The 21,562-nt window shown below is 47.8% G+C and overlaps 7 non-coding genes and 2 pseudogenes across 7 annotated transcripts; all 9 read left to right on the forward strand.

Annotated features, from left to right (window-relative positions):
* The first annotated feature begins 93 nt into the window (after nucleotides 1–93).
* LOC137079611 (U1 spliceosomal RNA) lies at nucleotides 94–257 on the forward strand. The gene has a single exon (XR_010905560.1). It is a non-coding gene; the product is annotated as a U1 spliceosomal RNA (small nuclear RNA).
* Nucleotides 258–1,265: 1,008 nt separating this feature from the next.
* Nucleotides 1,266–1,456, forward strand: LOC137080017 (U2 spliceosomal RNA). Its single transcript, XR_010905939.1, has one exon. It is a non-coding gene; the product is annotated as a U2 spliceosomal RNA (small nuclear RNA).
* A 462-nt stretch (nucleotides 1,457–1,918) lies between these two features.
* Nucleotides 1,919–2,082, forward strand: LOC137079612 (U1 spliceosomal RNA). Its single transcript, XR_010905561.1, has one exon. It is a non-coding gene; the product is annotated as a U1 spliceosomal RNA (small nuclear RNA).
* Nucleotides 2,083–3,090: 1,008 nt separating this feature from the next.
* LOC137080018 (U2 spliceosomal RNA) lies at nucleotides 3,091–3,281 on the forward strand. Its single transcript, XR_010905940.1, has one exon. It is a non-coding gene; the product is annotated as a U2 spliceosomal RNA (small nuclear RNA).
* A 462-nt stretch (nucleotides 3,282–3,743) lies between these two features.
* On the forward strand, nucleotides 3,744–3,907 carry LOC137079613 (U1 spliceosomal RNA). Its single transcript, XR_010905562.1, has one exon. It is a non-coding gene; the product is annotated as a U1 spliceosomal RNA (small nuclear RNA).
* Nucleotides 3,908–9,735: 5,828 nt separating this feature from the next.
* Nucleotides 9,736–9,942, forward strand: LOC137080113 (U2 spliceosomal RNA; annotated as a pseudogene).
* A 462-nt stretch (nucleotides 9,943–10,404) lies between these two features.
* On the forward strand, nucleotides 10,405–10,568 carry LOC137079614 (U1 spliceosomal RNA). Its single transcript, XR_010905563.1, has one exon. It is a non-coding gene; the product is annotated as a U1 spliceosomal RNA (small nuclear RNA).
* A 5,828-nt stretch (nucleotides 10,569–16,396) lies between these two features.
* LOC137080114 (U2 spliceosomal RNA) lies at nucleotides 16,397–16,603 on the forward strand (annotated as a pseudogene).
* A 462-nt stretch (nucleotides 16,604–17,065) lies between these two features.
* LOC137079615 (U1 spliceosomal RNA) lies at nucleotides 17,066–17,229 on the forward strand. The gene has a single exon (XR_010905564.1). It is a non-coding gene; the product is annotated as a U1 spliceosomal RNA (small nuclear RNA).
* The last annotated feature ends 4,333 nt before the right edge of the window (nucleotides 17,230–21,562 follow it).

Raw genomic sequence — 21,562 nt, forward strand, 5'->3', positions numbered from 1 at the left:
CCCGTCCTTCCTTTTCTTGGGGGAGGGGAAGGTCACCGTGTTTGAGGATGGCGAAGGGGGATAGGGCGCCTCTGCCTGGAGGCCAGGCAACTCATACTTACCTGGCAGGGGAGACACCATGATCAGGAAGGTGGTTCACCCAGGGCGAGGCTCGGCCATTGCACTCCGGTTGTGCTGACCCCTGCGAATTCCCCAAATGTGGGAATCTCGACTGCATAATTTATGGTAGTGGGGGACTGCGTTCGCGCTCTCCCCTGTACACACTGGTTAAAAGCAGATAGCGTGGAGGGAAAAAGCGCGCGGTTCTTGACGCTTGTGGCGCCGCCCACTGCCCCAAAGGGTGAAGTTGCACCAGTTTTGTTATGTTTCTGTCTCTTTCTGCTGTGTCAGCCAGTGACCCGGAGAGTTCAGAGAACTGAACTGCGTTTGTTTTCATCGAGGTTGTCGAAACCTGCGACCGGTTTGCCGAATGTGGTTTTTCCCACAAACTTTGATATTCAACGGACGAGTTGATTGACAGCAGTGGTCCCAAAGGCAAAGTTGTTCGGATGGAGGTTTTCTGTCGTATGGTACGACTGTCTCGTGCGCGTGCTGTGAAAAAGCACGCGACATACGTTCGCCTATAGCCGCTCTCATGTTGTTGCTTTTTCATTTTAAAGCGCCACTAGGTGGCCATTCACCGCGTCCTTTCTCGCCTGACCCCAGACTGAGCCCGTGCACGGGTGTACCGGCTTGGGTGAAATTGTCTCGTTCCGTCCAAGAGCTATAGCCGTTCTAGCAGACCCCGCCTCGCCCAGCCCGTAGGTTTCGGCCTGCCGCCGCCAAGCTGAATCGAAATTCCCACTTTTTTTCCGATCTGGACGGACAGTCAGACTCCAGAGAATCTTTCTGCACTGGTTTGGGCCAGATCGGGCAAAAGACCTAGGACTAGTGTGCAAAAGTAGGTTTTTCACAAAATCCCAAATACCCAAAAATTTCGCCAGCGCAACCTTCGAATCCGAGGCATGCGTCTCGCTCGGCTCGAGCCAAGGATTCCGATGATATAAGACACTTGGTTCTGCGGCGTGCGGTTTGGGAGCTACGAGCCATTTCGTGCCGGGCCCATCGGGGGGCCAGCCTTGGTGATGTTGTAGAGCGAGTGGCTAGTACCATCCCTCAAAGTTTCAGGTCTCTACGACGTAAGGCCTTTGCCAACCCTCCCCCCCTCACCGCTTCCCAGATGGGCGTCGCCTTTGCCGGCTCCCCTGCCGCTGCGTCATTGTGTCATCGCTTCTCGGCCTTTTGGCTAAGATCAAGTGTAGTATCTGTTCTTATCAGTTTAATATCTGATACGTCCCCTATCCGGGGACTGCATATTAAATTGATTTTTGGCACATGGAGCCGGAACCGGGGCTTGCTCCGTCCACTCCACGCATCGACCTGGTATTGCAGTGCCTCCAGGAACGGTGTGCTTCCCCTTTTTGGGGACTGCGAATTGTTGTGACTAATAGAAGAACCAACAACACCACTGGAATTTTGTCAGAGAATACAGAAATACGCAGGAAGCGCATACAGAATGACGATGAGGTGACGCAACGATGACCGTGCCACAGAGAAAGCAGCAAGCTGCGGTCATATGAGCATAGGGAAAAAAGAAGAACAAAAGCGTCGGTTGCCGGCCGGCTGACTCATCACCGTCACAGCACGTTTTTTGATGTCCCTCTTATTTGAGAGTCTTTACCAACGAGCTGATGAGTCGAATCAGGGGTTTGTGTTGGATGGATTAGGGACACCTGATTCAAATCAAGGTCACGCACGCACGCAGCAGTCAAGCAATGGAAGGTGCCCCGTCCTTCCTTTTCTTGGGGGAGGGGAAGGCCACCGTGTTTGAGGATGGCGAAGGGGGATAGGGCGCCTCTGCCTGGAGGCCAGGCAACTCATACTTACCTGGCAGGGGAGACACCATGATCAGGAAGGTGGTTCACCCAGGGCGAGGCTCGGCCATTGCACTCCGGTTGTGCTGACCCCTGCGAATTCCCCAAATGTGGGAATCTCGACTGCATAATTTATGGTAGTGGGGGACTGCGTTCGCGCTCTCCCCTGTACACACTGGTTAAAAGCAGATAGCGTGGAGGGAAAAAGCGCGCGGTTCTTGACACTTGTGGCGCCGCCCACTGCCCCAAAGGGTGAAGTTGCACCAGTTTTGTTATGTTTCTGTCTCTTTCTGCTGTGTCAGCCAGTGACCCGGAGAGTTCAGAGAACTGAACTGCGTTTGTTTTCATCGAGGTTGTCGAAACCTGCGACCGGTTTGCCGAATGTGGTTTTTCCCACAAACTTTGATATTCAACGGACGAGTTGATTGACAGCAGTGGTCCCAAAGGCAAAGTTGTTCGGATGGAGGTTTTCTGTCGTATGGTACGACTGTCTCGTGCGCGTGCTGTGAAAAAGCACGCGACATACGTTCGCCTATAGCCGCTCTCATGTTGTTGCTTTTTCATTTTAAAGCGCCACTAGGTGGCCATTCACCGCGTCCTTTCTCGCCTGACCCCAGACTGAGCCCGTGCACGGGTGTACCGGCTTGGGTGAAATTGTCTCGTTCCGTCCAAGAGCTATAGCCGTTCTAGCAGACCCCGCCTCGCCCAGCCCGTAGGTTTCGGCCTGCCGCCGCCAAGCTGAATCGAAATTCCCACTTTTTTTCCGATCTGGACGGACAGTCAGACTCCAGAGAATCTTTCTGCACTGGTTTGGGCCAGATCGGGCAAAAGACCTAGGACTAGTGTGCAAAAGTAGGTTTTTCACAAAATCCCAAATACCCGAAAATTTCGCCAGCGCAACCTTCGAATCCGAGGCATGCGTCTCGCTCGGCTCGAGCCAAGGATTCCGATGATATAAGACACTTGGTTCTGCGGCGTGCGGTTTGGGAGCTACGAGCCATTTCGTGCCGGGCCCATCGGGGGGCCAGCCTTGGTGATGTTGTAGAGCGAGTGGCTAGTACCATCCCTCAAAGTTTCAGGTCTCTACGACGTAAGGCCTTTGCCAACCCTCCCCCCCTCACCGCTTCCCAGATGGGCGTCGCCTTTGCCGGCTCCCCTGCCGCTGCGTCATTGTGTCATCGCTTCTCGGCCTTTTGGCTAAGATCAAGTGTAGTATCTGTTCTTATCAGTTTAATATCTGATACGTCCCCTATCCGGGGACTGCATATTAAATTGATTTTTGGCACATGGAGCCGGAACCGGGGCTTGCTCCGTCCACTCCACGCATCGACCTGGTATTGCAGTGCCTCCAGGAACGGTGTGCTTCCCCTTTTTGGGGACTGCGAATTGTTGTGACTAATAGAAGAACCAACAACACCACTGGAATTTTGTCAGAGAATACAGAAATACGCAGGAAGCGCATACAGAATGACGATGAGGTGACGCAACGATGACCGTGCCACAGAGAAAGCAGCAAGCTGCGGTCATATGAGCATAGGGAAAAAAGAAGAACAAAAGCGTCGGTTGCCGGCCGGCTGACTCATCACCGTCACAGCACGTTTTTTGATGTCCCTCTTATTTGAGAGTCTTTACCAACGAGCTGATGAGTCGAATCAGGGGTTTGTGTTGGATGGATTAGGGACACCTGATTCAAATCAAGGTCACGCACGCACGCAGCAGTCAAGCAATGGAAGGTGCCCCGTCCTTCCTTTTCTTGGGGGAGGGGAAGGTCACCGTGTTTGAGGATGGCGAAGGGGGATAGGGCGCCTCTGCCTGGAGGCCAGGCAACTCATACTTACCTGGCAGGGGAGACACCATGATCAGGAAGGTGGTTCACCCAGGGCGAGGCTCGGCCATTGCACTCCGGTTGTGCTGACCCCTGCGAATTCCCCAAATGTGGGAATCTCGACTGCATAATTTATGGTAGTGGGGGACTGCGTTCGCGCTCTCCCCTGTACACACTGGTTAAAAGCAGATAGCGTGGAGGGAAAAAGCGCGCGGTTCTTGACGCTTGTGGCGCCGCCCACTGCCCCAAAGGGTGAAGTTGCACCAGTTTTGTTATGTTTCTGTCTCTTTCTGCTGTGTCAGCCAGTGACCCGGAGAGTTCAGAGAACTGAACTGCGTTTGTTTTCATCGAGGTTGTCGAAACCTGCGACCGGTTTGCCGAATGTGGTTTTTCCCACAAACTTTGATATTCAACGGACGAGTTGATTGACAGCAGTGGTCCCAAAGGCAAAGTTGTTCGGATGGAGGTTTTCTGTCATATGGTACGACTGTCTCGTGCGCGTGCTGTGAAAAAGCACGCGACATACGTTCGCCTATAGCCGCTCTCATGTTGTTGCTTTTTCATTTTAAAGCGCCACTAGGTGGCCATTCACCGCGTCCTTTCTCGCCTGACCCCAGACTGAGCCCGTGCACGGGTGTACCGGCTTGGGTGAAATTGTCTCGTTCCGTCCAAGAGCTATAGCCGTTCTAGCAGACCCCGCCTCGCCCAGCCCGTAGGTTTCGGCCTGCCGCCGCCAAGCTGAATCGAAATTCCCACTTTTTTTCCGATCTGGACGGACAGTCAGACTCCAGAGAATCTTTCTGCACTGGTTTGGGCCAGATCGGGCAAAAGACCTAGGACTAGTGTGCAAAAGTAGGTTTTTCACAAAATCCCAAATACCCGAGAATTTCGCCAGCGCAACCTTCGAATCCGAGGCATGCGTCTCGCTCGGCTCGAGCCAAGGATTCCGATGATATAAAACACTTGGTTCTGCGGCGTGCGGTTTGGGAGCTACGAGCCATTTCGTGCCGGGCCCATCGGGGGGCCAGCCTTGGTGATGTTGTAGAGCGAGTGGCTAGTACCATCCCTCAAAGTTTCAGGTCTCTACGACGTAAGGCCTTTGCCAACCCTCCCCCCCTCACCGCTTCCCAGATGGGCGTCGCCTTTGCCGGCTCCCCTGCCGCTGCGTCATTGTGTCATCGCTTCTCGGCCTTTTGGCTAAGATCAAGTCGTGATTTCTTTGATCTTTTGAGAAGTTATGATGGCTGGTGTAGCTGGGTACTCAGTTCCAAGGGCGGGACTGAGAAATACTCTAAGTTTCCAAATGAAGACGCCGGGGGTGGAGATGATGGAAAGAGATGTGTTTGCACGGGTGGTTCTTCTGGACAAGCTGAAGTTGAAAGTGAAAGAGGTGTACTGTCTACAGACCAACAGACAAGAGAAGTGTTTTGACCTAACTTTGAACACGGTGGAATTATACAAAGAGGTGTTGGAAAAGTTTGGGAAGTGTGACAAGGTGGGCTTGATGGGGAAATTCGAGGTGATAAGTCTGGACAGACCTAACTTCAGGGTCATCACTCTTCATATGTTTAACCCATACGTCACAGATGAAGCGTTGGTGGCTTTTTTGGGAAAATATGCTGAAGTTCTCACACCTGCAAGATACATAAAGGACAATGTGGGGTTATGGACTGGGAAAAGGCAGTTCCAAGTTTCTCCTAAAATCGGATGAGGATGGGTTTGAGGGGGTCATGCACCCTCCTGCTTTTTTCAACATAGGAGCGGACAAGGGATATCTTTTCTATTCAAGACAGCCTCCTTTTTGTAGAAGGTGCAGACGGTATGGCCATAGTGATGGCAGGTGTGGAGAAGAAAGATGTTGGCGGTGTTCTAAGATGGGACACACAGCAAAAGAGTGCAGTATTCCTAAGTCATGTCACAGCTGTGGCTCATTAGGACATTTGATGAAGGAATGTAAGGACGGGCGCAAGCTGAATCGAGGAGGAAGGAGAGTGGAGGAAACAGTGGCAGAGGAGAAGAACGGGGAGGAGGTCCAACAGGAGACAATGGAGCAAGAAATAAAAGAGAAGGTGGTGTTTGAGGTGGTAAAGGAGGGAGGAAGCGAGGCAGAAGCAGAGAAAGTGGAAGATGTGATGGATGCTTTCTTAGAAGCGTTAAATGGGGAACAGTTTAAGGTCACCGAGTTGTACACAGGGGATGTGGAAGATGAGATGGAAGTGGAGAGACAAAGTGACCCGGATGGATCAAGAGGGGATGGAAGTCAGCGGATCAGGAAAGCCGAGAAGGAAAAGGCGAGACCAGGCAAGAGGGTGAGAGCCGAGACGAGGCAGAGTTTGAGTTGTTCTGAGAATTCACTATCTACCGACAGTCAAGAGGGGCTCGAGATGGACAATGCTAGACCCTTATTTCAGTTGTCACAGGGAAAGGGTGGTAGTGACAATGAAGAACCGAAGGATGATGGGGTTGGTCTCAGTGTGTCGCCCATATGCTGGTCAGATCTGGTGGGGACTGAGACTGGGACCACAGGACCACTGGGACCACTGGAGGATCGAGGGATGGAAGGGACATTAAGGACTGAATAAGTGGTGAGCAATGACGAATTGACTGTGGGGTCTATAAATGTAAGAGGTTTAAGAGACAATGTGAAGCGAAGAGCGTTTTTTTCTTTTTTGGAAAATTGCAGATGTGATATTCTTTTTTTGCAGGAGGTTCATTTGAAAAGTTCACAAGATGCAAGGAAATTTACAGAAGAATGGGGGAGGGGAGGAGCAGTATGGAGTGTGGGAGGGGTTTATTCCTCAGGAGTGGGGATCTTGTTTCGGGGTAAAGAGTTGGAAGTCAGAAGTTATTTTACGGTTTCACAAGGGAGAGTGATTGGGGCTGATGTAAGGTGGAGAGGGGGGGAATATAGATTACTCTCAGTTTATGCTCCACAAACAGTGGAAGAGAGGAAAGATATTTTTGAAATGTTGTTAACAGTCTGTGCAACAAATAAACAGATTATAATGGGAGGGGATTTTAATTTGCAGTTAGGAGACAAAGGGGATAGTAGTTTGATGGTGTTAGAAGGGGTTTTGCAGGGGCATGGGTTGGTGGATGGGGGGCAGGGAGTGAATCCAAAAGTTTGTATGTCAACGTGGAGGAACTCGAGGGGGGTGGAAAAGAGGCTAGATTATGTGTTTTTTTCAAAAGGTTTGGTTTTGGAAGGAGGGGGAGTGAAGCCTGTGTTTTTTTTCTGATCATGATTTGGTTTGGTTTGTAGTTAAGGGGCAAAATGTGAAGTTTGGTAAAGGGTACTGGAGAATGAATATAGAGATTTTGAGGGAAAGGCAGTTCTGTGAAGAGTATGTATGTTTTTTCAAGGGGTTAGAGGGGTTAAAGGTCATGTATGATGATGTGGTGGGGTGGTGGGAAATGGTTAAAAATCGTTCAAAGGAGTGGATTGTTAAGTACTGTAAGAGAAGAATGAGCAATTTTAGGAGGCAAGCAGGGAAGTTGCAGAGAGATTTAGAGTTGGTATTTGAAGAGTATAATGTTGGGGGCACTTTTGACTGGGATAGGGTTAACTTGCTGAAGAGACAGATAAAGGGTTTGTATGAAGATCAAGCTAAACGTTTTTTGTTGAAAAGGAGACATGAGACAAGGGAGAATGGGGAGGCGTGTAATGCTGGGTTTTTTAGGTCAGTAAGGGATCAAAAAGAGAAGCAAATAATTGTTGAGTTAAAGGATAAGGAAGGGGAGATTCTGGGGAAAACCGAAGAGATAACTGAATATGTGGGTCAGTATTTTCAACAATTTTTCAGTAAAAGAGAGATAGTAAAGGAGAAAAGTGATTTTTTTGTTAATTTCCTGTCTAGCGTAGTCCCTGATGAGGTTGGGGCTGAGTTAAATTCTCCAATAACATTGGAAGAGGTGGAAGGAGCATTGAGAAGGATGAGTAAAGGTAAGGTGCCAGGGATTGATGGCCTACCAGTTGAATTTTATGTTAGGTTTTTCAATATTTTAGGTCCTCATTTGATGGAGGTGGTGCGGGAAGTGTTAGAAAATAAAAGTATGAGTGGTTCAATGGCAACTGGAGTGATAACTCTTCTATATAAAAAAGGCGAAAGGTCGGACATAACAAATTATAGGCCGCTCACAATGCTTACAGTGGACTATAAGATTATAGCAAAGGTGTTGGCAGACAGATTGAGGAAAGCCCTTCCCCATGTGGTGCATGTTGATCAAACATGTGGAGTTGAGGGTCGCAGCATTAAGTGGAATCTTCAGCTGATCAGGGATGTTATAGCATGGGTGGAGGATAGGGAGTTACCATTGATGGTGGTTAGCTTAGATCAGGCTAAAGCCTTTGATAGGGTGAATAGATGGTTTCTGTTTAAGGTAATGGAGAGGATGGGTTTGGGTGAGGGATATATAGGGTGGATTAGAACGCTGTATACTGGGGCTAGGTGTTTGGTGCAGGTGAACGGGGCATTAGGACAGAGCTTTGATGTGTGGGAGGGAGTGAGACAGGGGTGTCCTCTCTCTCCTTTACTTTTTGTTCTCTATATGGAGCCATTGGCTCAGGCGATAAGGCGAGATGGCAGAATAAAAGGTCTGCGGGTACCAGGAGGTAAGGGGGCGGTAGTGAAACTATCGCAGTACGCAGATGATACTACACTACTGTTGGATTCAGACAAGTGTCTTGAGAGGGCATTGCATTTGTTTGAGGAGTTTTCCTTAGCATCTGGGGCTAGTCTAAATATTTCAAAATCAGCTGTTAAGTTTTTTGGGAAGTTTAGGCAAAGACGGAATGGAATTGGGGGGTTGCAGGTGTGTGAGGGGCCTTTAAAAATTTTGGGTATAAGATTTCAGAATGAAGGCTCAGCTACTCTGAATTGGGAAGAGCGCATTGTTTCGGTGCAGAAGAGGCTAGCAAGGTGGAAAGGGCGAAGATTGACATTGTGGGGGAAAGTTTTGGTACTGAAGATAGAGGTGTTGTCAGTGTTTCAGTACTTGGCTGTCATTTATCCTTTGCCGGCTAGTATGAGGAAGTCAGTAATAAGGTTAATATTTACGTTTGTCTGGGGAGGAAGATATGAATATGTAAAAAGAACTGAAATGTTTAATTCGATTAAGGAAGGAGGGCGGGATGTACCTCATGTTCCTTTAAAGCTTGATTGTTTTTTTGTGTCTTCAATCTTGGCCCAGTTAGCGGGGACTGCTGAGCATCCGTCTTGGTTTTTTCTTAGGTTATTTTTTTCTTATCAAGCAAGGCACGTGATGAGGTGGTCCAATGAGGGTCCAAGGTCGGAAACGCAGCCGTGGCATTATAGGCATGCAGTTAAATGGATGAGTAAATATCCTGAGAGTAAGGAGATAACAGTGTGTTTGGACCAGAGGATGTTGTATGGAAAGGTAAGGGAGAGGGTGTCTAGTGTAGTTCGGGTGGGGTCTCAAGGGAGGTGTGGTTGAATATTCAACCCAAAAATCTTGATAATGACTTAAAAGATCTTAATTGGTTGTGTTTTTTGAGGCGTTTGCCCGTAAAAGAGATCATGTATAGGCACGGTATAGCAAAAGATGGAAAGTGCCCAAGGGAGGGGTGTTGGGAAGAAGAGACAATAAAACATACTTTTTGGGAGTGTGGGTTTGCACAGAGGGTGTGGGGGAGGGGAAAGAGGGTGTTAGGGGTGATCTCAGAAAATTTTAAGGTGTCGGGGGAGAATGTAATCGGTGGAATAAGAAGTAAGAAGGGGGAAGGGAAAGTGGCTTATATGCTGTGGTTAATAATAAGTTTGGTCAAAAAAGGACTTTGGGAGGAAAGACAGGGAATATGTAGGGGGAAAGGGAAAAGGTCAGAAGAAGGGGTAATACGGGGAGTGGAGTATGAAGTAAGGGCAAGGATTAGGTGGGATATACAAAGATGGGGGAAACATGCAGCTAAAGAGAGGTGTAAAGGGTTGTTTGGGTTATATGATGACGAATGGAAAGAGAATGAGATGAGATAATATGTGTATGTAATTTTGAGTTGTATGTGAATAAAAAAAAAAAAAAAAAAAAAAAAAAAAATCTGTTCTTATCAGTTTAATATCTGATACGTCCCCTATCCGGGGACTGCATATTAAATTGATTTTTGGCACATGGAGCCGGAACCGGGGCTTGCTCCGTCCACTCCACGCATCGACCTGGTATTGCAGTGCCTCCAGGAACGGTGTGCTTCCCCTTTTTGGGGACTGCGAATTGTTGTGACTAATAGAAGAACCAACAACACCACTGGAATTTTGTCAGAGAATACAGAAATACGCAGGAAGCGCATACAGAATGACGATGAGGTGACGCAACGATGACCGTGCCACAGAGAAAGCAGCAAGCTGCGGTCATATGAGCATAGGGAAAAAAGAAGAACAAAAGCGTCGGTTGCCGGCCGGCTGACTCATCACCGTCACAGCACGTTTTTTGATGTCCCTCTTATTTGAGAGTCTTTACCAACGAGCTGATGAGTCGAATCAGGGGTTTGTGTTGGATGGATTAGGGACACCTGATTCAAATCAAGGTCACGCACGCACGCAGCAGTCAAGCAATGGAAGGTGCCCCGTCCTTCCTTTTCTTGGGGGAGGGGAAGGTCACCGTGTTTGAGGATGGCGAAGGGGGATAGGGCGCCTCTGCCTGGAGGCCAGGCAACTCATACTTACCTGGCAGGGGAGACACCATGATCAGGAAGGTGGTTCACCCAGGGCGAGGCTCGGCCATTGCACTCCGGTTGTGCTGACCCCTGCGAATTCCCCAAATGTGGGAATCTCGACTGCATAATTTATGGTAGTGGGGGACTGCGTTCGCGCTCTCCCCTGTACACACTGGTTAAAAGCAGATAGCGTGGAGGGAAAAAGCGCGCGGTTCTTGACGCTTGTGGCGCCGCCCACTGCCCCAAAGGGTGAAGTTGCACCAGTTTTGTTATGTTTCTGTCTCTTTCTGCTGTGTCAGCCAGTGACCCGGAGAGTTCAGAGAACTGAACTGCGTTTGTTTTCATCGAGGTTGTCGAAACCTGCGACCGGTTTGCCGAATGTGGTTTTTCCCACAAACTTTGATATTCAACGGACGAGTTGATTGACAGCAGTGGTCCCAAAGGCAAAGTTGTTCGGATGGAGGTTTTCTGTCATATGGTACGACTGTCTCGTGCGCGTGCTGTGAAAAAGCACGCGACATACGTTCGCCTATAGCCGCTCTCATGTTGTTGCTTTTTCATTTTAAAGCGCCACTAGGTGGCCATTCACCGCGTCCTTTCTCGCCTGACCCCAGACTGAGCCCGTGCACGGGTGTACCGGCTTGGGTGAAATTGTCTCGTTCCGTCCAAGAGCTATAGCCGTTCTAGCAGACCCCGCCTCGCCCAGCCCGTAGGTTTCGGCCTGCCGCCGCCAAGCTGAATCGAAATTCCCACTTTTTTTCCGATCTGGACGGACAGTCAGACTCCAGAGAATCTTTCTGCACTGGTTTGGGCCAGATCGGGCAAAAGACCTAGGACTAGTGTGCAAAAGTAGGTTTTTCACAAAATCCCAAATACCCGAGAATTTCGCCAGCGCAACCTTCGAATCCGAGGCATGCGTCTCGCTCGGCTCGAGCCAAGGATTCCGATGATATAAAACACTTGGTTCTGCGGCGTGCGGTTTGGGAGCTACGAGCCATTTCGTGCCGGGCCCATCGGGGGGCCAGCCTTGGTGATGTTGTAGAGCGAGTGGCTAGTACCATCCCTCAAAGTTTCAGGTCTCTACGACGTAAGGCCTTTGCCAACCCTCCCCCCCTCACCGCTTCCCAGATGGGCGTCGCCTTTGCCGGCTCCCCTGCCGCTGCGTCATTGTGTCATCGCTTCTCGGCCTTTTGGCTAAGATCAAGTCGTGATTTCTTTGATCTTTTGAGAAGTTATGATGGCTGGTGTAGCTGGGTACTCAGTTCCAAGGGCGGGACTGAGAAATACTCTAAGTTTCCAAATGAAGACGCCGGGGGTGGAGATGATGGAAAGAGATGTGTTTGCACGGGTGGTTCTTCTGGACAAGCTGAAGTTGAAAGTGAAAGAGGTGTACTGTCTACAGACCAACAGACAAGAGAAGTGTTTTGACCTAACTTTGAACACGGTGGAATTATACAAAGAGGTGTTGGAAAAGTTTGGGAAGTGTGACAAGGTGGGCTTGATGGGGAAATTCGAGGTGATAAGTCTGGACAGACCTAACTTCAGGGTCATCACTCTTCATATGTTTAACCCATACGTCACAGATGAAGCGTTGGTGGCTTTTTTGGGAAAATATGCTGAAGTTCTCACACCTGCAAGATACATAAAGGACAATGTGGGGTTATGGACTGGGAAAAGGCAGTTCCAAGTTTCTCCTAAAATCGGATGAGGATGGGTTTGAGGGGGTCATGCACCCTCCTGCTTTTTTCAACATAGGAGCGGACAAGGGATATCTTTTCTATTCAAGACAGCCTCCTTTTTGTAGAAGGTGCAGACGGTATGGCCATAGTGATGGCAGGTGTGGAGAAGAAAGATGTTGGCGGTGTTCTAAGATGGGACACACAGCAAAAGAGTGCAGTATTCCTAAGTCATGTCACAGCTGTGGCTCATTAGGACATTTGATGAAGGAATGTAAGGACGGGCGCAAGCTGAATCGAGGAGGAAGGAGAGTGGAGGAAACAGTGGCAGAGGAGAAGAACGGGGAGGAGGTCCAACAGGAGACAATGGAGCAAGAAATAAAAGAGAAGGTGGTGTTTGAGGTGGTAAAGGAGGGAGGAAGCGAGGCAGAAGCAGAGAAAGTGGAAGATGTGATGGATGCTTTCTTAGAAGCGTTAAATGGGGAACAGTTTAAGGTCACCGAGTTGTACACAGGGGATGTGGAAGATGAGATGGAAGTGGAGAGACAAAGTGACCCGGATGGATCAAGAGGGGATGGAAGTCAGCGGATCAGGAAAGCCGAGAAGGAAAAGGCGAGACCAGGCAAGAGGGTGAGAGCCGAGACGAGGCAGAGTTTGAGTTGTTCTGAGAATTCACTATCTACCGACAGTCAAGAGGGGCTCGAGATGGACAATGCTAGACCCTTATTTCAGTTGTCACAGGGAAAGGGTGGTAGTGACAATGAAGAACCGAAGGATGATGGGGTTGGTCTCAGTGTGTCGCCCATATGCTGGTCAGATCTGGTGGGGACTGAGACTGGGACCACAGGACCACTGGGACCACTGGAGGATCGAGGGATGGAAGGGACATTAAGGACTGAATAAGTGGTGAGCAATGACGAATTGACTGTGGGGTCTATAAATGTAAGAGGTTTAAGAGACAATGTGAAGCGAAGAGCGTTTTTTTCTTTTTTGGAAAATTGCAGATGTGATATTCTTTTTTTGCAGGAGGTTCATTTGAAAAGTTCACAAGATGCAAGGAAATTTACAGAAGAATGGGGGAGGGGAGGAGCAGTATGGAGTGTGGGAGGGGTTTATTCCTCAGGAGTGGGGATCTTGTTTCGGGGTAAAGAGTTGGAAGTCAGAAGTTATTTTACGGTTTCACAAGGGAGAGTGATTGGGGCTGATGTAAGGTGGAGAGGGGGGGAATATAGATTACTCTCAGTTTATGCTCCACAAACAGTGGAAGAGAGGAAAGATATTTTTGAAATGTTGTTAACAGTCTGTGCAACAAATAAACAGATTATAATGGGAGGGGATTTTAATTTGCAGTTAGGAGACAAAGGGGATAGTAGTTTGATGGTGTTAGAAGGGGTTTTGCAGGGGCATGGGTTGGTGGATGGGGGGCAGGGAGTGAATCCAAAAGTTTGTATGTCAACGTGGAGGAACTCGAGGGGGGTGGAAAAGAGGCTAGATTATGTGTTTTTTTCAAAAGGTTTGGTTTTGGAAGGAGGGGGAGTGAAGCCTGTGTTTTTTTTCTGATCATGATTTGGTTTGGTTTGTAGTTAAGGGGCAAAATGTGAAGTTTGGTAAAGGGTACTGGAGAATGAATATAGAGATTTTGAGGGAAAGGCAGTTCTGTGAAGAGTATGTATGTTTTTTCAAGGGGTTAGAGGGGTTAAAGGTCATGTATGATGATGTGGTGGGGTGGTGGGAAATGGTTAAAAATCGTTCAAAGGAGTGGATTGTTAAGTACTGTAAGAGAAGAATGAGCAATTTTAGGAGGCAAGCAGGGAAGTTGCAGAGAGATTTAGAGTTGGTATTTGAAGAGTATAATGTTGGGGGCACTTTTGACTGGGATAGGGTTAACTTGCTGAAGAGACAGATAAAGGGTTTGTATGAAGATCAAGCTAAACGTTTTTTGTTGAAAAGGAGACATGAGACAAGGGAGAATGGGGAGGCGTGTAATGCTGGGTTTTTTAGGTCAGTAAGGGATCAAAAAGAGAAGCAAATAATTGTTGAGTTAAAGGATAAGGAAGGGGAGATTCTGGGGAAAACCGAAGAGATAACTGAATATGTGGGTCAGTATTTTCAACAATTTTTCAGTAAAAGAGAGATAGTAAAGGAGAAAAGTGATTTTTTTGTTAATTTCCTGTCTAGCGTAGTCCCTGATGAGGTTGGGGCTGAGTTAAATTCTCCAATAACATTGGAAGAGGTGGAAGGAGCATTGAGAAGGATGAGTAAAGGTAAGGTGCCAGGGATTGATGGCCTACCAGTTGAATTTTATGTTAGGTTTTTCAATATTTTAGGTCCTCATTTGATGGAGGTGGTGCGGGAAGTGTTAGAAAATAAAAGTATGAGTGGTTCAATGGCAACTGGAGTGATAACTCTTCTATATAAAAAAGGCGAAAGGTCGGACATAACAAATTATAGGCCGCTCACAATGCTTACAGTGGACTATAAGATTATAGCAAAGGTGTTGGCAGACAGATTGAGGAAAGCCCTTCCCCATGTGGTGCATGTTGATCAAACATGTGGAGTTGAGGGTCGCAGCATTAAGTGGAATCTTCAGCTGATCAGGGATGTTATAGCATGGGTGGAGGATAGGGAGTTACCATTGATGGTGGTTAGCTTAGATCAGGCTAAAGCCTTTGATAGGGTGAATAGATGGTTTCTGTTTAAGGTAATGGAGAGGATGGGTTTGGGTGAGGGATATATAGGGTGGATTAGAACGCTGTATACTGGGGCTAGGTGTTTGGTGCAGGTGAACGGGGCATTAGGACAGAGCTTTGATGTGTGGGAGGGAGTGAGACAGGGGTGTCCTCTCTCTCCTTTACTTTTTGTTCTCTATATGGAGCCATTGGCTCAGGCGATAAGGCGAGATGGCAGAATAAAAGGTCTGCGGGTACCAGGAGGTAAGGGGGCGGTAGTGAAACTATCGCAGTACGCAGATGATACTACACTACTGTTGGATTCAGACAAGTGTCTTGAGAGGGCATTGCATTTGTTTGAGGAGTTTTCCTTAGCATCTGGGGCTAGTCTAAATATTTCAAAATCAGCTGTTAAGTTTTTTGGGAAGTTTAGGCAAAGACGGAATGGAATTGGGGGGTTGCAGGTGTGTGAGGGGCCTTTAAAAATTTTGGGTATAAGATTTCAGAATGAAGGCTCAGCTACTCTGAATTGGGAAGAGCGCATTGTTTCGGTGCAGAAGAGGCTAGCAAGGTGGAAAGGGCGAAGATTGACATTGTGGGGGAAAGTTTTGGTACTGAAGATAGAGGTGTTGTCAGTGTTTCAGTACTTGGCTGTCATTTATCCTTTGCCGGCTAGTATGAGGAAGTCAGTAATAAGGTTAATATTTACGTTTGTCTGGGGAGGAAGATATGAATATGTAAAAAGAACTGAAATGTTTAATTCGATTAAGGAAGGAGGGCGGGATGTACCTCATGTTCCTTTAAAGCTTGATTGTTTTTTTGTGTCTTCAATCTTGGCCCAGTTAGCGGGGACTGCTGAGCATCCGTCTTGGTTTTTTCTTAGGTTATTTTTTTCTTATCAAGCAAGGCACGTGATGAGGTGGTCCAATGAGGGTCCAAGGTCGGAAACGCAGCCGTGGCATTATAGGCATGCAGTTAAATGGATGAGTAAATATCCTGAGAGTAAGGAGATAACAGTGTGTTTGGACCAGAGGATGTTGTATGGAAAGGTAAGGGAGAGGGTGTCTAGTGTAGTTCGGGTGGGGTCTCAAGGGAGGTGTGGTTGAATATTCAACCCAAAAATCTTGATAATGACTTAAAAGATCTTAATTGGTTGTGTTTTTTGAGGCGTTTGCCCGTAAAAGAGATCATGTATAGGCACGGTATAGCAAAAGATGGAAAGTGCCCAAGGGAGGGGTGTTGGGAAGAAGAGACAATAAAACATACTTTTTGGGAGTGTGGGTTTGCACAGAGGGTGTGGGGGAGGGGAAAGAGGGTGTTAGGGGTGATCTCAGAAAATTTTAAGGTGTCGGGGGAGAATGTAATCGGTGGAATAAGAAGTAAGAAGGGGGAAGGGAAAGTGGCTTATATGCTGTGGTTAATAATAAGTTTGGTCAAAAAAGGACTTTGGGAGGAAAGACAGGGAATATGTAGGGGGAAAGGGAAAAGGTCAGAAGAAGGGGTAATACGGGGAGTGGAGTATGAAGTAAGGGCAAGGATTAGGTGGGATATACAAAGATGGGGGAAACATGCAGCTAAAGAGAGGTGTAAAGGGTTGTTTGGGTTATATGATGACGAATGGAAAGAGAATGAGATGAGATAATATGTGTATGTAATTTTGAGTTGTATGTGAATAAAAAAAAAAAAAAAAAAAAAAAAAAAAATCTGTTCTTATCAGTTTAATATCTGATACGTCCCCTATCCGGGGACTGCATATTAAATTGATTTTTGGCACATGGAGCCGGAACCGGGGCTTGCTCCGTCCACTCCACGCATCGACCTGGTATTGCAGTGCCTCCAGGAACGGTGTGCTTCCCCTTTTTGGGGACTGCGAATTGTTGTGACTAATAGAAGAACCAACAACACCACTGGAATTTTGTCAGAGAATACAGAAATACGCAGGAAGCGCATACAGAATGACGATGAGGTGACGCAACGATGACCGTGCCACAGAGAAAGCAGCAAGCTGCGGTCATATGAGCATAGGGAAAAAAGAAGAACAAAAGCGTCGGTTGCCGGCCGGCTGACTCATCACCGTCACAGCACGTTTTTTGATGTCCCTCTTATTTGAGAGTCTTTACCAACGAGCTGATGAGTCGAATCAGGGGTTTGTGTTGGATGGATTAGGGACACCTGATTCAAATCAAGGTCACGCACGCACGCAGCAGTCAAGCAATGGAAGGTGCCCCGTCCTTCCTTTTCTTGGGGGAGGGGAAGGTCACCGTGTTTGAGGATGGCGAAGGGGGATAGGGCGCCTCTGCCTGGAGGCCAGGCAACTCATACTTACCTGGCAGGGGAGACACCATGATCAGGAAGGTGGTTCACCCAGGGCGAGGCTCGGCCATTGCACTCCGGTTGTGCTGACCCCTGCGAATTCCCCAAATGTGGGAATCTCGACTGCATAATTTATGGTAGTGGGGGACTGCGTTCGCGCTCTCCCCTGTACACACTGGTTAAAAGCAGATAGCGTGGAGGGAAAAAGCGCGCGGTTCTTGACGCTTGTGGCGCCGCCCACTGCCCCAAAGGGTGAAGTTGCACCAGCTTTGTTATGTTTCTGTCTCTTTCTGCTGTGTCAGCCAGTGACCCGGAGAGTTCAGAGAACTGAACTGCGTTTGTTTTCATCGAGGTTGTCGAAACCTGCGACCGGTTTGCCGAATGTGGTTTTTCCCACAAACTTTGATATTCAACGGACGAGTTGATTGACAGCAGTGGTCCCAAAGGCAAAGTTGTTCGGATGGAGGTTTTCTGTCGTATGGTACGACTGTCTCGTGCGCGTGCTGTGAAAAAGCACGCGACATACGTTCGCCTATAGCCGCTCTCATGTTGTTGCTTTTTCATTTTAAAGCGCCACTAGGTGGCCATTCACCGCGTCCTTTCTCGCCTGACCCCAGACTGAGCCCGTGCACGGGTGTACCGGCTTGGGTGAAATTGTCTCGTTCCGTCCAAGAGCTATAGCCGTTCTAGCAGACCCCGCCTCGCCCAGCCCGTAGGTTTCGGCCTGCCGCCGCCAAGCTGAATCGAAATTCCCACTTTTTTTCCGATCTGGACGGACAGTCAGACTCCAGAGAATCTTTCTGCACTGGTTTGGGCCAGATCGGGCAAAAGACCTAGGACTAGTGTGCAAAAGTAGGTTTTTCACAAAATCCCAAATACCCGAGAATTTCGCCAGCGCAACCTTCGAATCCGAGGCATGCGTCTCGCTCGGCTCGAGCCAAGGATTCCGATGATATAAAACACTTGGTTCTGCGGCGTGCGGTTTGGGAGCTACGAGCCATTTCGTGCCGGGCCCATCGGGGGGCCAGCCTTGGTGATGTTGTAGAGCGAGTGGCTAGTACCATCCCTCAAAGTTTCAGGTCTCTACGACGTAAGGCCTTTGCCAACCCTCCCCCCCTCACCGCTTCCCAGATGGGCGTCGCCTTTGCCGGCTCCCCTGCCGCTGCGTCATTGTGTCATCGCTTCTCGGCCTTTTGGCTAAGATCAAGTCGTGATTTCTTTGATCTTTTGAGAAGTTATGATGGCTGGTGTAGCTGGGTACTCAGTTCCAAGGGCGGGACTGAGAAATACTCTAAGTTTCCAAATGAAGACGCCGGGGGTGGAGATGATGGAAAGAGATGTGTTTGCACGGGTGGTTCTTCTGGACAAGCTGAAGTTGAAAGTGAAAGAGGTGTACTGTCTACAGACCAACAGACAAGAGAAGTGTTTTGACCTAACTTTGAACACGGTGGAATTATACAAAGAGGTGTTGGAAAAGTTTGGGAAGTGTGACAAGGTGGGCTTGATGGGGAAATTCGAGGTGATAAGTCTGGACAGACCTAACTTCAGGGTCATCACTCTTCATATGTTTAACCCATACGTCACAGATGAAGCGTTGGTGGCTTTTTTGGGAAAATATGCTGAAGTTCTCACACCTGCAAGATACATAAAGGACAATGTGGGGTTATGGACTGGGAAAAGGCAGTTCCAAGTTTCTCCTAAAATCGGATGAGGATGGGTTTGAGGGGGTCATGCACCCTCCTGCTTTTTTCAACATAGGAGCGGACAAGGGATATCTTTTCTATTCAAGACAGCCTCCTTTTTGTAGAAGGTGCAGACGGTATGGCCATAGTGATGGCAGGTGTGGAGAAGAAAGATGTTGGCGGTGTTCTAAGATGGGACACACAGCAAAAGAGTGCAGTATTCCTAAGTCATGTCACAGCTGTGGCTCATTAGGACATTTGATGAAGGAATGTAAGGACGGGCGCAAGCTGAATCGAGGAGGAAGGAGAGTGGAGGAAACAGTGGCAGAGGAGAAGAACGGGGAGGAGGTCCAACAGGAGACAATGGAGCAAGAAATAAAAGAGAAGGTGGTGTTTGAGGTGGTAAAGGAGGGAGGAAGCGAGGCAGAAGCAGAGAAAGTGGAAGATGTGATGGATGCTTTCTTAGAAGCGTTAAATGGGGAACAGTTTAAGGTCACCGAGTTGTACACAGGGGATGTGGAAGATGAGATGGAAGTGGAGAGACAAAGTGACCCGGATGGATCAAGAGGGGATGGAAGTCAGCGGATCAGGAAAGCCGAGAAGGAAAAGGCGAGACCAGGCAAGAGGGTGAGAGCCGAGACGAGGCAGAGTTTGAGTTGTTCTGAGAATTCACTATCTACCGACAGTCAAGAGGGGCTCGAGATGGACAATGCTAGACCCTTATTTCAGTTGTCACAGGGAAAGGGTGGTAGTGACAATGAAGAACCGAAGGATGATGGGGTTGGTCTCAGTGTGTCGCCCATATGCTGGTCAGATCTGGTGGGGACTGAGACTGGGACCACAGGACCACTGGGACCACTGGAGGATCGAGGGATGGAAGGGACATTAAGGACTGAATAAGTGGTGAGCAATGACGAATTGACTGTGGGGTCTATAAATGTAAGAGGTTTAAGAGACAATGTGAAGCGAAGAGCGTTTTTTTCTTTTTTGGAAAATTGCAGATGTGATATTCTTTTTTTGCAGGAGGTTCATTTGAAAAGTTCACAAGATGCAAGGAAATTTACAGAAGAATGGGGGAGGGGAGGAGCAGTATGGAGTGTGGGAGGGGTTTATTCCTCAGGAGTGGGGATCTTGTTTCGGGGTAAAGAGTTGGAAGTCAGAAGTTATTTTACGGTTTCACAAGGGAGAGTGATTGGGGCTGATGTAAGGTGGAGAGGGGGGGAATATAGATTACTCTCAGTTTATGCTCCACAAACAGTGGAAGAGAGGAAAGATATTTTTGAAATGTTGTTAACAGTCTGTGCAACAAATAAACAGATTATAATGGGAGGGGATTTTAATTTGCAGTTAGGAGACAAAGGGGATAGTAGTTTGATGGTGTTAGAAGGGGTTTTGCAGGGGCATGGGTTGGTGGATGGGGGGCAGGGAGTGAATCCAAAAGTTTGTATGTCAACGTGGAGGAACTCGAGGGGGGTGGAAAAGAGGCTAGATTATGTGTTTTTTTCAAAAGGTTTGGTTTTGGAAGGAGGGGGAGTGAAGCCTGTGTTTTTTTTCTGATCATGATTTGGTTTGGTTTGTAGTTAAGGGGCAAAATGTGAAGTTTGGTAAAGGGTACTGGAGAATGAATATAGAGATTTTGAGGGAAAGGCAGTTCTGTGAAGAGTATGTATGTTTTTTCAAGGGGTTAGAGGGGTTAAAGGTCATGTATGATGATGTGGTGGGGTGGTGGGAAATGGTTAAAAATCGTTCAAAGGAGTGGATTGTTAAGTACTGTAAGAGAAGAATGAGCAATTTTAGGAGGCAAGCAGGGAAGTTGCAGAGAGATTTAGAGTTGATATTTGAAGAGTATAATGTTGGGGGCACTTTTGACTGGGATAGGGTTAACTTGCTGAAGAGACAGATAAAGGGTTTGTATGAAGATCAAGCTAAACGTTTTTTGTTGAAAAGGAGACATGAGACAAGGGAGAATGGGGAGGCGTGTAATGCTGGGTTTTTTAGGTCAGTAAGGGATCAAAAAGAGAAGCAAATAATTGTTGAGTTAAAGGATAAGGAAGGGGAGATTCTGGGGAAAACCGAAGAGATAACTGAATATGTGGGTCAGTATTTTCAACAATTTTTCAGTAAAAGAGAGATAGTAAAGGAGAAAAGTGATTTTTTTGTTAATTTCCTGTCTAGCGTAGTCCCTGATGAGGTTGGGGCTGAGTTAAATTCTCCAATAACATTGGAAGAGGTGGAAGGAGCATTGAGAAGGATGAGTAAAGGTAAGGTGCCAGGGATTGATGGCCTACCAGTTGAATTTTATGTTAGGTTTTTCAATATTTTAGGTCCTCATTTGATGGAGGTGGTGCGGGAAGTGTTAGAAAATAAAAGTATGAGTGGTTCAATGGCAACTGGAGTGATAACTCTTCTATATAAAAAAGGCGAAAGGTCGGACATAACAAATTATAGGCCGCTCACAATGCTTACAGTGGACTATAAGATTATAGCAAAGGTGTTGGCAGACAGATTGAGGAAAGCCCTTCCCCATGTGGTGCATGTTGATCAAACATGTGGAGTTGAGGGTCGCAGCATTAAGTGGAATCTTCAGCTGATCAGGGATGTTATAGCATGGGTGGAGGATAGGGAGTTACCATTGATGGTGGTTAGCTTAGATCAGGCTAAAGCCTTTGATAGGGTGAATAGATGGTTTCTGTTTAAGGTAATGGAGAGGATGGGTTTGGGTGAGGGATATATAGGGTGGATTAGAACGCTGTATACTGGGGCTAGGTGTTTGGTGCAGGTGAACGGGGCATTAGGACAGAGCTTTGATGTGTGGGAGGG

This window comes from Pseudorasbora parva, chromosome 6 (genome assembly GCF_024679245.1).
Source record: "Pseudorasbora parva isolate DD20220531a chromosome 6, ASM2467924v1, whole genome shotgun sequence".
Taxonomy (NCBI): domain Eukaryota; kingdom Metazoa; phylum Chordata; class Actinopteri; order Cypriniformes; family Gobionidae; genus Pseudorasbora; species Pseudorasbora parva.